Source organism: Schistocerca cancellata, chromosome 6, assembly GCF_023864275.1.
Source record: "Schistocerca cancellata isolate TAMUIC-IGC-003103 chromosome 6, iqSchCanc2.1, whole genome shotgun sequence".
In the NCBI taxonomy this organism is placed as follows: Eukaryota; Metazoa; Arthropoda; class Insecta; order Orthoptera; family Acrididae; genus Schistocerca; species Schistocerca cancellata.
Genome location: NC_064631.1, coordinates 234,749,343 through 234,764,345, shown reverse-complemented (window position 1 = coordinate 234,764,345; position 15,003 = coordinate 234,749,343).

The following is a 15,003-nucleotide window of genomic DNA, read 5'->3' as shown; positions in this document are numbered from 1 at the left end:
AAGTCTGCGCCTTGCGGATTGCGCCCTGTAGCTGACGTTCAGCTGCTGCAATGCTAATAGAACTATAGTAAAGACAGAAGTCGTCAGCATACAGGGAAGCGGAGACAGAATTTCCTACTGCCGCAGCGAGACCGTTTATTGCAATTAAAAACAGGCAGACACTGAGGACAGAGCCCTGGGGTACCCCGTTCTCCTGGACGAGGGAGGAACTATACGAGGCCGCGACTTGCACGCGGAAGGTACGATACGACAGAAAATTTCTGATAAAGATCGGCAGAGGGCCCCGAAGACCCCATCCATGAAGCGTAGAAAGGATGTGATGACGCCATGTCGTATCGTACGCCTTCCGCATGTCGAAAAAGACAGCGACCAGGTGCTGACGGCGGGCAAAGGCTGTACGGATGGCCGACTCAAGGCTCACCAGATTGTCGGTGGCGGAGCGGCCTTTACGGAACCCACCCTGAGACGGAGCCAGAAGGCCCCGAGACTCCAGCACCCAATTTAAGCGCCGGCTCACCATCCGTTCAAGCAACTTGCAAAGAACGTTGGTGAGACTAATGGGACGGTAGCTGTCCACCTCCAGAGGGTTCTTTCCAGGTTTCAAAACGGGGATGACAATACTTTCCCGCCATTGCGACGGAAACTCACCCTCGACCCAGAGACGGTTGTAAAGGTCGAGGAGGCGTCGCTTGCAGTCCACTGAAAGGTGTTTCAGCATCTGACAGTGGATGCGATCTGGCCCGGGAGCGGTATCAGGGCAAGCGGCAAGGGCACTCTGAAATTCCCACTCACTGAATGGAGCGTTGTAGGGTTCAGAAGCGTTGGTGCGAAAAGAAAGGCTCCGACGTTCCATCCGCTCTTTAATGGAGCGGAAGGCCTGGGGGTAATTCGCAGAAGCGGAATTCATAGCAAAATGCTCTGCTAAGCGGTTTGCAATGACGTCGGAGTCAGTACAAACTGCTCCATTCAGTGAGAGCGCAGGGACGCTGGCAGGGGTCCGATAGCCGAAGACCCGTCGAATCTTGGCCCAGACCTGCGATGGAGGGACATGGAGTCCAATGGTGGACACATACCGCTCCCAGCACTCCTTCTTGCCTTGGCGGATAAGGAGGCGGGCCCGCGCACGCAGCCGTTTGAAGGCGATAAGGTGGTCCATGGAGGGATGTCGCTTGTGACGCTGGAGCGCCCGCCGGCGATCTTTAATCGCTTCAGCGATCTCAGGCGACCACCAAGGCACAGCCCTCCGCCGAGGGGACCCAGAAGAACGGGGAATGGCAGACTCGGCGGCAGTGACGATGCCGGCGGTGACCGATGTAACCACCGCATCAATGGCATCAGTTGAGAGAGGCTCAATAGCGGCAGTGGAGGAGAACAAGTCCCAGTCAGCCTTATTCATAGCCCATCTGCTAGGGCGCCCAGAAGAGTGACGCTGTGGTAGTGACAGAAAAATCTGAAAGTGGTCACTACCACACAGGTCGTCATGCACACTCCAGTGGACAGATGGTAAGAGGCTAGGGCTACAGATTGAAAGGTCAATGGCGGAGTAGGTGCCATGCGCCACACTGAAGTGTGTGGAGGCACCATCATTCAACATCGAGAGATCGAGCTGCGACAATAAATGCTCAACGGTGGCGCCTCGACCTGTTGCCACTGACCCACCCCACAGAGGGTTATGGGCGTTAAAGTCGCCCAGTAACAAGAAAGGTGGCGGCAATTGGGCTATCAGCGCAGCCAGGACATGCTGCGCGACATCACCCTCCGGTGGAAGGTAAAGACTGCAGACGGTAAGAGCCTGCGGCGTCCACACCCTAACAGCGACAGCCTCTAAAGCTGTTTGTAGAGGGACAGACTCGCTGTGAAGAGAGTTAAGGACATAGATGCAGACGCCACCAGACATCCTTTCATAAGCTGCTCGGTTCTTATAATAACCCCGATAGCCACGGAGGGCGGGGGTGCGCATTGCTGGAAACCAAGTTTCCTGCAGAGCAATGCAGAGGAAAGGGTGAAGGCTGATAAGTTGGCGGAGCTCAGCTAGATGGTGGAAGAAACCGCTGCAGTTCCACTGGAGGATGGTTGTGTCCATGGCTGAGAAAGGCGTGCCGGGACTGGGACGGCAGATTACGCCGCTGGGTCACCTGCTGCCTCCGATTGAGCACCCGTGCTAGTGCTATTGCTATTCACGGCGTCTGAGGGACCGGCGAGATCGAGGTCCTCAGCGGACGCCAGAATCTCCACCTCGTCCCCAGACGCAGAGCTACAAGGTTGCGATGGGGTGGCTACCACCGCGCGTTCCTTGGGCTTAGAGCTGCTCTTCTTTGATTTCTCACGCTGCTCCTTGGGTTTAACTGGCTGGGAGGGCTTCACCGATTCAGTCTCCGGGACTGAGGAGGATCGGGAAGCCCTTCGACCAGCTGATTGTGGGCACTTACGCCACTGTCGATCGTCAGCCTTCCCGCCGGTGGAAACCTGGGAAGGGAGGGACCCAAGGGACCCCTTGCGAGCGTGAGAAGCCGAAGAAGTTGGACACTTCTCCGGCTTAGAAGCGGGGACCGACGTCCCCGATGGGGGGGATGATGTTGCTCCTGAGGTAGGTGGCACAGGAGCAACCCGGTGGGTAGAGCCCCCCACGGGCAAGGGGGCAGGAGGAGTTGTACCACTACTCGATCCGGCCGGAAGGCGCGAAACTGATGGGGCTAGCACAGGTGTTGTAGCAGCGGCGTAGGAAGTTGTCATTCGCACTGGATGTAATCGGTCGTATTTCCGTTTGGCCTCAGTATAAGTCAGTCGGTCCAGGGTCACAGTATTCGGCTAGTGTAGAAGGTATATGCGTAGAGCCACAGAAGGTGGCTGGAGTTAGTTGCAGTAATGGGTAATGAAGAACCACAGTAATTGTCTAGGAGTTTCAGTAATGTTCTATACGCAGTTTTGTATTTTTTCTTGGAATATTGTGAATGAGATGTACTGAGCCACAGAGATGGCATGAGTTATGTTCAAATTTTTCTACAACGGCTTTTGGTATTCTGTAATGCAATAATGATGAGTATCCCTTATATAATATGTGTCTAATGTGTCTTGCTTAAGCCATAGAAGCTGGTGTAAGATATTTTCAGTCTGCCAACCACAATATGGTAAGTATTTGTATATAGGATCTGTGTGAGGACTTTTCTAAAGCCATAGGAGCTGGCAACGATAATTTGCAGTAATTTTTAAGGACTTTTCTGTAGAATAGATATTCTTTGTATATAGTAGTATGTAAGATGTGCCTCAGAGCTACTGAAGCACACATAAGTAATTTTAGTGATTTTGTAAAATTGATTTTCTCTTTTTGTATGATGTATATAGGAGGTTTTGAGGAACTGCAGGAGGTGGACTGAATGGTTTTCAGTGCTTGATGATTTTGTATCTAATTGCATAATGTGTAATGATGTTTTTCAGAGCCACAAATGATGGCAGATGTAGTTTTTCAGTATATTTAATGATGTTGCATTTTTTCTTTGTGTACAATAACTTATTAGTGTAAAGTCAAGTAGTAAATTTTGTATTCTGAAAGAAAGTTAAGAATAAAATTTTGAATTAGCATTATTTGTAATACTACTTTGCTTAATTACACACAGATTTAGAAAATACGAATTCAGTAATAGTGCCTATTTTGGGTGCACTGTTAGTCTCTTAAAAGCAGTTAATTCATTTTTCACTGAATCAATTAATACTAAATGTAAAGAAATTTTGGACTGAAAATGAATATGAATTTGCTTGAAAACGAATTTGGATAAATAAATTTAAAAAAAAGATTTGCCTTAACTTTTGAATTTTAGAGGCAAGCTTTAAGAAAAATTATCTATTAGGATAAATGTGTGTGTTAGGATTAGGATTTAGAGATTGAGAATGGACGCTGAGACGTACCCTACTGCATATTACAGATGCTGAAAGGGAACCCAAGATTGAGACACAGCTGGACGCTAAATACCAGTGATGAGCTATTTTGTGATTCAATCGTTAGTGCTTATGACCCATACTCATTTTACTTCGTAAGTGAAAACATTTGAACACCCTCAAAGTGTCAGAAATCTAGTGTTATAGTTATAGACGACCTGTCGCTAAAGCGAATCATGAGAATGCTCACTGTGGCGTGTACTAAAATCACTTATTCACCTCACCTAAGAAACTAAATAACTATGTTAAATATTATCTGTTTTATTCCAAATTTTGTACATGACCTCTAGTTGTTCAGTACAACTTTGTGTCCAAATTTGATTAAGAAAGTAAATTCAGATAGGAACCATAAAAGTTTATGTTTCTTTTGTTATTTCAAAATAGTAATAGCATTCTCATTGTGCTGATTTATTTTATAACGATTTTCAATTCTAAACTTTCGATATTTTTTCTTTCGAAATGAAAATAACAGTTTAAAAGTTTATATCTATATTTTGAGTTAGGTTGAGAGTAAATGAGAGTGAATGTGTGTGTATATGTGGGACACACGTCAAATTTCAATTCGATATTGTATTACACCTTACGTAAATAGCAAGTGTTACGCCACCAGGGTGTCATGAAAACAGTAAATCCACTTAACTGGCAGATGACGTATTTCTACTAGTGTTTGCTTTTGTAATGAGGAAAGCAGAAAGGGTAATAAGAGGATAATCAGTTCTAAAGTATATTTCAGGCATCGTTTTCTCTTAGTTTTCGTTTGATTTGGTTTGGTGGAACATTTTGTTAATATTCGCAGCATGAAATGACGTAAAGGCAACTGCGAATATTGACTGGAGTAAAACAGTTTAAGCGCGAATGTGATCTTGAAAGATTAATGTGATTGGCTGTTCGTTTTGATCAACCAATCAGAGTAAAGTCTTTCCCGCAGATTGGAATGAGTTATATGCCCTGAAAGCAACGGCAGTCAGTCAGTCGTGGACTAGCTACAGGACGAGAAGGTCATGTTAGAAGTGTCCGAAAAAGTTATTTGTAAAATGAAGAAGTGACTTATTTCGCGTTTAGTCTGTATTGCCGTGCAAGCAGATGCATTAACGGACAATTCTGTGAAGTTTAGGAGATTCTGGAGTGTTTGTTGTAGAGAAAACTGCGAGTGAAACTTTCGGCCTTTGTGAAGAATTCTGTGTGGTTGTTCAGTATGCATTTACATAACAGTTTTTGGATAGCATCTTCCTTTGAAGGAACCACTGAAAAGGGAGCGAGCGTGAAACTCATTTCATAGGAGAGTATTGACTGAATTAATCTCGTAATATTTCGGGTTGGACTTAGTACATTTCTGGCTGTCTTGCGTATGATATAAGCTGCATGAACTAGTTATAGATGTGCTATCGACGTATTGTTCACACAATAACTAAAAGACAATAAAAAAAACAACATTAGTATTGGGAAACGGAAATTTTCAATGAAGGAAGGAAGCATCCACTTCTGCCCGTTATTACAGGTTTATTTTGTTACCTGAGTTACGCGGACTATGCAATGGTATGTATGGACGATGGTTTACTTCAACGCTGCTATTAACATCGTCTGCATAGTACCTACGAATGCAGAGCAACGGATGGTGAACGAACGCTGTACTGAGGTAGGTATACATTTATTTTCAGCTTGCTTGACTCAGTGCTAGCGAATTTTTTAACACCACTCCGCCACAACTGTTTCCTGTGGGATTTCTAACATATTTCACCAGTTACAATACCATAGAAAATTATTACTGCACCCTCGCAAGTTAGTCATTGATTCTAGACGAAGATGTAGTAAACCTGAAAGTGAACTTGCGACGACCTGGTGTTGACACCTAACTGGAAGAGCGCAGCGCAGCGGACAGCGGCTTGCGGTTCGACGCTGGGTGGGAGACGCCTGGCTGTCGCTTTTGTCTCTGGTCCTCCCACGCCCTCGCATAACAGTAGCCGTCTTGCAGCCCGGCCCGCCGCAGACAAAGAACTACTACATTTATGGCTCTTTTGTGTCAAATGGAGCCAGCAGGACGAGAAGACGGCGAGGAGAAACCCGGGAAAAGAAAGAGAAAGAGAAGGAAAGAAAGAAAGAAGGAACTGCTCCGCGGCCATTATCAATATAAATGGGCGCCGGCTGAGTCAAATTTGATAGGTTTTGTTTCTGCGCGCCGCCCTCTCCTTTCAATGGACTCCGTCCCGGGACCCGTGTATCTTTAATGATGTGGATGTTCTCCGCGTATAATATGCGCCGACAGAGCCGCGGGCACAGCTTTCTTTCCCGTCGAGTGCCGACGACTAAAAGATAGGGGTGCGGATAGGCGCACGGCCATATTTTAAGGATGGGAAACTTCTGAAGGAAGTAAGAATTTATTTTCTCAACCGTATTACGGCTCTCGTCTGCTACAGTATATGTATTTTCGAAAGAGACTGTAGGGGGTTCCACCGTTTTCCACACAACAATGCCGGTCGGATGGACGCTCGCGTGAATTACCCCGTCCTCTGAATACTGAAATTATCTTCTCCTTACGTTTTGTGTACTTCATCCACAGCCTTTAGAGAAACAAGCACTGCGTTTAGTATAGAAAAAAAATTCTAATTAAGATGGTCGTTGAAATGTAATTACATCTAAAGAAAGTGTTAGTTAAAATATACCTACACAAAGAATATAAATTTTAAATCACAGTTTCTGCGCTTCGTACGCTACTTCAAACTCGTATCAACATAATATAATCATCTTACAAAAGAGATTGAAGTAAACGCAAAACTACATTTATAGTGTATGTAGATTTCAGGAAAGTGCTTGGCATTGATGACTGCAATACACTCAGGTTATGAAAGCAGAACAGGTAAAATTCAGGTAACTAAACGTTTCCTGGCACTTTTCCCGCAACCAGACTGCAAAATACGGAAGCAATAGTTGGGAACGAGGTCGGAGTTGTAAACTACCCTCGATATTATCGAATCCAAACATTAGCATCGCATTTTGTATCAGATTCGCTTTGTAAGCGTGATCGTATCGTAGAGATGTGACTGTTTGCCTTCCCTGCTCAGATTTCGTGGTATACTAATGACGGATGTAGCCGAAACCTAAAATGAATTTAATGTGCTATTTCGGCATTCTATTTGGCCGTCATGCTCAGAAATGAATCTGAGCTGCTGAGACACCAGAATGGTCGACTTCAAGAAGGTAACAGGACCCCTATTGAGAGTGCGCCTTAGGAGAAAGCACATGCAGCGGGTGGATGCTGGGAAGAGTGATATGACACACGACAACTGACACTAAATCTGCTGCCGACCGCATCATAAGAGTTCTTTCAGGAACAAGTGTGTAGCATTTAAAACTTGTACTGATAGTAACGTACTTTTCAGATAACTTTTACGTGCTATTGCCAGTCGGCAATCTATTTCTAAATCACATTGTTGTCACCAGATTTTTGCTGTCGAAATATCGAGATTGGTCTACTACTTTAAGTATCCCATTCCCTAATTTAACTATCTCACCATCACTTGAGTTAAAGCACCTACGATACCCTACCTTCATATCGTTCAACTGCTAAAGGTACGTCCTGGTTTCTATTTAGATCAGAGATAGCGCATTGTTTAATGTATTTTACCCATGGTAACTTCATAAGCCCCCCTCCACCTCCTCATGAATCATGCACCTCGCCGTTGGATGGGACATTTGCGTGCCTCATCGACACAGATAGCCGTGTCATAGGTGCAACCACATCGGAGGGGTGTGTGTTGAGAGGCCAGACAAAGGTGTGGTTCCTGAAGATGTGCAGCAGCCTTTCCAGTAGGTGGGGTGCTTATGTCCTCTCCGATAGAGGTCGCTGCCGTCTCGTTGTCGTCCTGAAGATGGGTCACTTAGCGCGCAATTCGGTGACGGCTTCTCTGTTCTCTCATTTCGGACTGGCGTGCCGGCGTTTGACTTTATGCCGTAACAGAACCAGATGGCAGTTATAAAAGTCGAGGGGCACGAATGGGAAGCAGTGGTTGAGAAGGGAGTGAGGCAGAGTTGTAGCCTATCTGCAATGTTATTTAATTTGTGTACTCAGCAAGCAGTAAAGGAAACAAATGAAAAACTGGGAGTAGGAATTAAAGTCCAGTGAGACGAAATAAAAACCTTGAGGTTTGCCGACGACATTGTAATTCTATCAGAGACAGCAACTGGCTTGGAAGAGCAGTTGAACGGAATGGACAGTATCTCGAAAGGAGGATGTAAGATAAACATCAACAAAAGCAAAACGAGGATAATGGAACGTAGTTGAATTAAATCAGATGATGCTCTGGCTATTAGGTAACGAAATGAGACACTTAAAGTAGTAAACGAGTTTTGCTATTTGGGAAGTAAATTAACTGATGATGGCGAAAGTTGGGAGGATGTAAAATGCAGACTGGAAATGGCAGGAAAAGCTTTTCTGAAGAAGATAAACTTGTAAAAATCGAGTATAGATTTAAGCATCAGGAAGTCCTTCCTGAAAATATTTTTATGTAGCCACGAGTGGAAGTGAAACATGGAAGATAAACAGTTTACACAAGAAGAGAATACAAACTTTTGAAATGTGGTGTTACAGAAGAGTGCTGAAGATTAAATGGATAGATCGCATAACTAATGAGGAGGAACTGAATAGAACTGGGGAGAAGAGAAATTTGTGATACATCCTAAGTAAAAGAAAGGATCGGTTGGTAGGACACACTCTGAGGCATGAATGGATCACCAATTTAGTACTGGAAGGAAGCGTGAGGGTTAAAAGTCGTAGAGAGACCTCAAGAGATGAATACAGTAAGCAGATTCAGGGGGATGTAGATCTCTGTAGTTACTCGGAGAAGAAGAGACTTGCACAAGATAGAGTGACATGGAGAGCTGCAACAAACCAGTCTTTGGACTGAAGATCACAACAACAATTACAACTTCATAGTGTCAGAGATGTATTCCAGTCAATACCATCGTTGTTACGTGTATGTTCTGTATTTATACTTTGCACTTGCAAGAGGCATTATAAAGCCAAATAAATGGATGATAATTCCTATACAGATCACAATAGAGACTAAGCTTCTTAGAATATGCACTGAATTTTTACAGAATTATCTCAACAAATGCACGTTTCATTTGTTTTTTTGTTGTTCACTAAATTTCGTTTATCAAAGTTGTGTCACTTACAGGTAAATAAACGATGCCACTTGCCCCACAAATTTAATATTGCTCATCTTTTACGGTATTGCATCCGGCAAAGTGTTTCATTTGGATGAAAATACTAAGGAAAGCACTCAAGGAACTGAGAGTTCCAACAAATTTTATTACGACAATTCAGTCATTATACAAATATAATCAAACATGAATCCGTGCTGTTAGGAACGGGACAGAAAATGCCGATATCAATGAAGAAGTCAGACAAGGCTGCCATCTATCACCACCCTTTTTAATATAAAGTTTGTAAATGGTTGATTTTATTAAATGACACATTAAGAAACAATAATTTTAATTTTGTGACGATGCTCTTTGCTGATGATCAGATGCTAATAGGATAATCTCAGGAAAAGCTTCAAATTTCAGTAGACAAATTGAGTGAAGTTGCTAATAAATACGGAGTGAAAACATCTAGAGATAAAAGTGACGGTAGCTCAAGTAATGGAATTCATAAGAGCCAAAATTGTTATTGATGAACAAATAATTGAACAAGTAAGAGTCCGCAGCTCGTGGTCGTGCGGTAGCGTTCGCGCTTCCCACGCCCGGGTTCACGGGCTCGATTCCCGGCGGGGTCAGGGATTTTCTCTGCCTCGTGATGACTGGGTGTCTTGTGATGTCCTTAGGTTAGTTAGGTTTAAGTATTTCTAAGTTCTAGGGGACTGATGATCATAGATGTTAAGTCCCATAGTGCTCAGAGCCATTTGAACCATTTTTGAACAAGTAAGAGAGTTTAAATATTTGGGGTGTAATTTTAAATTTCTCAAGTTGGATGATGTAGAACTAAAACTGGCCATATTCAGAAAAGTCTGTAGAAATTTAAAACGTACATTTAAATATAACGTACGGAAATAAACATTAATTAAACTCAACAGGGTAATAGCGCTATCTTTGTTGCTGTATGGTAACAAATGTTGGACCGTAACATCTAATCAGTTATGACGAATCGAAGCATCAGAGATGAAGTTCCTCCTGTTTGCTGTGGGATATTCATTGTAGAATCACAGACGCACACGCAAAAAATGCCGACATGAGAGAAGAACTAAATAGTGAACCTATTACAGATTTCATTGAAAATTACCGACTAAACTGGAAGGATAACGTGCAACATATGTATAATGAAAGAATAACTAAAGTTGAAATAAAATATAACTCAATCGACAAGGAGAAGTTTGAACGTCCATTAAAGAGTTGGCGTGAACAATTCTGAGGCGAAACAGATCAAAAGGCCTAATCGTGAAGACTGATGATGACGACGACGACGACGATGATGATAACGTATTGTTGTCCGAAGACTGGTTTTATTCAGAATTTTCCTTCCTGTTTTTGTCTGAAGTGTTTATCGTCTACGTTTCACTTCCGCACCCAGCATTCGGGAAGTTTGTCCTTCGAGGCAATTGTCCTGACAACAGAGCAACCCAAGTGCGAGTGATGACGTCTCTTCTCAGCTCTACTTCGGCCAGTACTTCATTCAGCTTGCGACACTAGCACTCCTGAAGGCACAAGTCACGCAAGTTTCGGGGGAGAACTTCTGTAAAGTCTGGAAGGCAGGTGATGTACTGGCCGAAGTACATCTCTGAAAAAGGATCTTTAGTCGTGCTTAGGTAGCCCAGTTGGCTAACACTTGCCCGCGAAAGGCAAAGGTCCTGAGTCCGAGCATGTTACGACATACAGATTTAATCTACTACCTCAGCCATTGTGTGTTTTGCTACCCAATTTCTCTATCTTTCCACTTTTTTCTTTATTTTTAGTCGTCGGTCTTCTTTCTGACTAGTTGTCTGGCGGTCCGCCACGAATTCCTCTCATGTGCCAATCTTTCTTCCCTCTCCGATTCTACGTTGAACCTCCTCATTCTTTATCTTATCAGTGCACCAAATTTTCAGCATTCTTCTGTAGCAATACATCTCAAATGCTTCGATTCTCTTCTGCCAAATTATAAAACTCTAATTTACTTTTAGCGTCACGATACCGAAATAAATTTTCTGAACAACACCTGTTTTAATTAGACTAAACTCCTTTACTGTAATTTTACGTTAACTGATATTCATCTCATTTCAGGACAGTATCAATTCCATTCAACTGATTTTCCGAGTTCATTGCCGTCTCTAGCAGCAAGACAGATTAGATTAGATTAGATTAATACTAGTTCCATGGATCATGAATACGATATTTCGTAATGATGTGGAACGAGTCAAATAATGGCAATCCTAAAAGTTTTTACTTCTTCTCTGTGAACTTTAATTACTCTTTAAAAATAACTCATTAGTTTCTTTATTGCTCTTCTTCGGATTGTTCCTCTTTCAATCCTACCCGCTAATGGTCCCAGAGGAAACGCTCGAGCGTCGATCACAAGAGAGTTCATGAAGCTACCTACTTCGTAGACGGATTGCGCATTCAATTCTTCTAATTACTCGTGTCTCGCAAGGAGACCGCGCCTGCTCGTTATCGGCGATTTCGTCCATATTTACGATCTCTCCAGTAATTGGCCAGAAAGAAATGTAAGAGATGTCGGAGATCCAGATGACACAAATATTTAGAAACAAATTGCGTTTTTGGCGCTGTCGGGTGAGACATGGGCCATTTATGTTACCTTACATTACACGCAGCGGCTGGCGCAATGGGAACAAATCAGAACGGGAGCGCAAGGTCGCTAGGTCTAGCCTCTGTGCGGAAACGTTTTTTTTTTATATTTTTAGTTCCAATTTTTACGTTACTTACTCTAAAAATGGTCAATGTATTTTATTTCTTAGCACCCTCATAAAACGCATGAAAAGGAAAGGCGAGAAAGGATTGTACTTAAGCTTTCATGAGGACTCTGCAAATAACTTTCTAAAAAGGAATTGTAAGTAATGCGTACTCCGTATTCCGTTAGTTACTTTTGACCTTCGAGCAGCCCAAGACAACTCAATGCAAACAATAGGTTTCCGCTGCAAGAGACCGAGAAAATCGTTGTTTCCGCAATTTTGACGATGAACATCACACAGCATGTGCAGAGCATCAACGGTAAAATAATAGAAGTACCTAATTTTATATACGTGCTCCTTATAATCACTTCCTAGAAACTCACATGCTATGTCAGGTTTTCCTTCGCCTCTCCTTTTCGTAGCTTTTACGAAAATATTAACAAATTCAAAATATTGAACATTATTTGTTTATTTACAGTTTAAGTAACGCAAAAACGGAAAAGTAAAAGGTTGCTTGATAGGGACTCAACTCCAGAAGAACCATCGAACTACCCTTCTGTACTCCTGGCGATGGGCCAACCGCTGGCTGAAAACTACACTCACATTCCCAGCCAATCCGCGCATTTTTTTTTTTTTTTTTCTAAACGCTTGGCCACCTAGCGCTCTCACTTATTTCAGTTTAATTTCTGGCCAAGCTTATTATATCTCGTAAATATGGAGGAAATCGGTGATGACGACTAGGTGCGATTCCCTAGTCAACCGGGTTTCTGTCCTTCCACAGATTAGATTTATCTGACCATTCCACTTTAGACCGCTCACATATTTAAATGACTTGATTGTTTCCAACGATTGCTAGCCAGTCAAGCAATAACGGACATCTCAGTTTTTTTGTGTATGCTTTGGTACATTTCTGTAAGGAGAGTGTCGACTGCCTATCTTGCAGCCAGTGTCGTTCATTTTTAGGGCTTCGTGCTACATTTTTCTAGCGTTGTTGTTTCTTTACGTATAACAGCTTCATCCCAGATGCAAACGAATTTCTTTTGATCTTGAAACTACCCTACGGTACATCGGATTTATTCTTAATTTGCATCATTGTGCTTCTCTCAATACAGATATTTTAACGGCGTTAATCACAGTCATACCGAGTAATTTGTACAGAGAGAAATAACGGATGACTACCTGTCAGATGCAACAAGCAAAACAGAACAAATGAAGGAACTTGTGACACATTTATCGATAAAATATCCTCATTTTTTCCTTGAGGAACTTAATTTGATGTTACGTCCATTCAAACGACGGCATACTTAACCGTTAGTTAGCCCGTTCTCTGGCTCTGTTGTTATTCCAAGTCGTTTTACGATTCTAGAGGTACTCCATAGTCACTTTCGATAAAAGAAATGAGCCATCCACGTCAAATGTGCTGTCAGAATTGGTCGAGTTCCATGCAGATGTCTCGATCCGTCTGGTAAATGATGTGTAAGTATAAACATTGGTGAAAACCATATCAAGATTGCGTGTCCTTTCTTTCGTGTATCATTGTTATCTAGTACATTAGGTCTTTCTGCATCCACTAAAAAAATGGTTTCCTCTTGATACATCTTTAAATAAAGTTGCATACAAGAAATAAAAGGGATACTAATTCTATATCGTATTATATATATTTCATTATGATCATAAGTAGGCATTCCACTATAGTCACTTTCCTGTTTCACTTTTTCGTTTTCTTGTCCGACCCGATGATTTCCAATACGCTATCTTGAATTACTCTGAGAGAAATATTTTTGAAAGATTTCGCAACCACAGTTCTAATATTTCTTCCATAAGAGAAAATTTTTAGTACACAATCGTATGTTTTTTTTCAGACACTTTGTAAGCTAGGTTGTGGAAAGTAAAATATGCCAAAAACGTTCTTCGGTTTGCTCCATATTCTGCCTACCATGTCACTGCCCTAAATACTAAAACTCATCAACGGATTCTGTCTATCTCTGTCATTTTTCTTTTTCTCGACGTTAAAGCCATTTTAAATGGTCTCCGGTTCTAAATTCCTAGAAACTCTATTGTGTTTATACAACCGTAATAGAAGTTCGTCTGCACTAGAGACAAACGGTATACATTTCCCTAGCAAAACGAATGTTGATCAGAGTACTACGAATAGACGTTTCTTGTGTATTTTTGTTGCTTGAGGATACTAAATCTTCGTCTAAGAATACCGCGAATGGTATTGGTGATGTATCTTTGTCTGACTCGTTGTGAATGTATCACTATACTGATGAAGTCGAATGGAAGGAATAGTAATCACGCATAAGTTCTTCACTAAGCTGACGTAGATTAGGTCGGTGCTCTTACCCTCGGGGGATAATAATACATAATTTGTCGAAACTGAGACACAATCAATAGATTCCAGAAAAGTGGTAATTCATACTCATGGCTCCGTTCTGTAATTTAATTGGCAATATGCAGGTTGTTCATTGTCAACTAAAACTTCTAAACGCATCTCGTTCCTTTACGGGAATAACTTAATGTTTTTCTACGTGACTGACGTTAAATTTAACTCATTATTTAACAATTGTGCATGTACATTTGATAAATCCGTGACTACCGAAGCCATATCTTCAACTCTTCGCAACCAATGAATAAGTTGCGCGAGCATGCTGTACAGCTGAGCAACTGAGCAAATAATAGCCCACTAAACTGAAGGAACTTTAAGGTCTACCCTACATCTGACATGCAAGTGACATCGTGCTCAATTGCCACACTAATCTGACCAGTGCTTTCCACCACCTGCACCAACGAACTTACAGCTGCGCGAAGAAGCGCCATAGTTCTGCGAAGTCCCCTTATTCTGGCAATCCTCATTCTTTATAGTCATTTCTCACCTGGTCCTTGCGAAGGCAGGCCGCTAGAAACACGACCCGAGTCTCCAAATGAGACATACAAACCTAGAGGCCAAAGCCAGAAAACGTCAGAGCCAGAAAATGGCATTCCACCAGGAAGGAGGTACGCGGCTCGTGTTGTCTACAACCATACATAGACGGTCAATACCGCGGTTCGTTCGCGTCCGCATTGTTACTTTGTGCCAGGAAGGGTTCTCAACAAGGGAAGTGTCCAGGCGTCACGGAGTGAACCAAAGCGATGTTGTTCGGACATGGAGGAGATACACAGAGATAGGAACTTGGATGAAATGCCTCGA